At 43.2% G+C, this 2,392-nt stretch overlaps 1 non-coding gene across 1 annotated transcript; it reads right to left on the reverse strand.

Moving 5' to 3' along the window:
• Positions 1 to 323: 323 nt before the first annotated feature.
• On the reverse strand, positions 324 to 430 carry LOC114108920 (U6 spliceosomal RNA). The gene has a single exon (XR_003585646.1). It is a non-coding gene; the product is annotated as a U6 spliceosomal RNA (small nuclear RNA).
• Positions 431 to 2,392: the final 1,962 nt, after the last annotated feature.

Below are 2,392 nucleotides of genomic sequence, written 5' to 3' on the forward strand. Positions count from 1 at the left end.
GCTTCAGTCATGTCCGACTCTGTGCGACCCCAGAGACGGCAGCCCACCAGGCTCCCCCGTCCCTGGGATTCTCCAGGCAAGAACACTGGAGTGGGTTGCCATTGCCTTCTCCAATGCATGAAAGTGAAAAGTGAACGTGAAGTCGCGTGGTCATATCCGACTCTCAGCGACCCCATGGACTGCAGCCCACCAGGCTCCTCCATCCATGGGATTTTCCAGGCAAGAGTACTGGAGTGGGGTGCCATTGCCCTCTCCATACATATGTGTTAGTATACAGTATTTGTTTTTCTCTCTCTGACTTACTTTACTCTGTTTAATAGGCTAAAAATATGGAACGCTTCACAGATTTGTGTATCATCCTTGCACAGGGGCCAAGTTAATCTTCTCTGTATTGTTCCAGTTTTAGGATATGTGCCGCTGAAGTGAGCACAGGCTTTCCGTTTTGTCAGTCTCTTGGGAGCCTGATCCAGTTGATCACGTGAATTCACCTCTATCAGGGAAATCCACTCTTGGCTTGCTGACAAAGTCAACTGCCTCAATTAAACAAACAAACAAACAACCCAATTTAAAAATGAGAAGAGGACCTGAATAGACATTATTCCAAAGAAAACGTGCACGTGGCCGGCAAGCATATGGAAAGGCACATCACTAATCATCAGAGAAATGCACATCAAAACCACAGTGAGATTTCACCTCACACCCATCAGAACGGTCATCATCAAAAAGCACACAAATAACAAATGTTGGTTTGAGGACGTGGAAAAAAGAACATCCTAGGACACTGTTGGTGGGAATGGAAATTGGTGCAGCCATTGTGGAAAACAGTATGGAGGTTTAAAAAAACAAAAAATAGAGCAAGCAACATCATCTAGCAATTCCATGGCTGGGTGGAGTATCCAGGGGATCCTCCTGCCCAAAGGAAGCACAGTGTTCATTTGAAAAGAACACACGCAGCCCAATGTTCAGAGCAGCATTATGTACAATAGCTAAGATATGGCAGCGACCTAAGTGTCTGTCAACCGGTGAACTGATAAAGAAGATGTGGTGTAGATATAAAACGGAATATTATCCAGCTATAAAAAATGAAGTTTTGCCATTTGCAGCAAAATGGATGGACTTGCAGGGCATTAGGCTAAGTGAAATAAGTCAGACAGAGAAAGACAATATTGTGCATTATTACTTCCATGTGAAATCTAACAAATGAAAAAATGAGTGAATGTAACAGAAACAGACTCACAGATGTAGAGAACAAACTAATGTTTGCGAGTGTGGAGAGAGAAGCAGGGAGCAGCAATATAGGGCAGATGCTTAAGAGGTACAGGATATTAGGTATAAAACCAGCTACAAGGATGTATTGTACAACATGAGGAATATAGCTGAAATTTTATAACTTTAAATGGCGTATAATCCATAAAAATATTGGACCACTATGTTGTACATTTAAAGTTAGTATAATATTATACGTCAACTAGATTTCAGTTTTGACAAAAAGCCCACACTTGCCTCACGGAAATACTTCTTGGAAGTAGCTGGCCAGCCCCTCTTTCTTTTTCTAAAGTTTTATTGAAGGGTAGCTGATTTACAGCATCGTGTTAATTTCTGCTGCACAGAAAAGTGATTCAGTTATACATACGCATATTCTTTTCCATTACGGTTTATCACAAGTTACTTAATATATAGTCCCCTGTGCTGGGCGGAAGGACTTTGTTGTTTATCCACCAACCCCTCTTTCCAGTGGTCCAAGAGAACCGTTACTGTTTTCCTATAGAATCTCTGGCTGAATTTCTACAACATGTAAACGTTTAACTGGAGACTGGTCAGCATGACGTAGTGGTTTTCTCTGTTTGTGTGTGTGTGATTTTTGTTCAGTCCCTCAGTTCTTCCTCTTTGCAACCCCACGGGCTGCAGCATGCCAGGCTTCTCTGTCCTTCACTATCTCCCAGAGTTTGTGCAAACTCATGTCCATTGAGTCAGTGATGCCATCCAAACATCTGGTCCTCTGTGATTTTAGTAATACTAAATTTATTTTCAAATAAAATCTCACCAAGTTCTCCAAGCTCCAGGTAAACACATCCTCATACCAGCTTCTCTGTGTCGGTATGAGATGAACCCCTCAAATATAAAAGGTCCAAATGGAATTCTTAATGCCCTGCCCTTGTCTACACCTGCTCCTCCTCATCTGTTCAGGCCTCAAACCTAAAATTGTTCTCAGGCTCTCTCTTCTCAAATGCCTGCTTCCATCAACAAAATCCATCTAGAGGCCCGTCATTTCTACGCCAGGGCCCCTGCCCCCGCCCCCGCCCCTGAAAGCTTGCTTACAGCTGGCATCCTCTCTTACCTGGATTACTGCCTTGTCAAGGTCTTCCTGCCCCCACTCCTGTGTCTGTATGTT

This window comes from Ovis aries, chromosome 17, assembly GCF_016772045.2.
Source record: "Ovis aries strain OAR_USU_Benz2616 breed Rambouillet chromosome 17, ARS-UI_Ramb_v3.0, whole genome shotgun sequence".
In the NCBI taxonomy this organism is placed as follows: Eukaryota; Metazoa; Chordata; class Mammalia; order Artiodactyla; family Bovidae; genus Ovis; species Ovis aries.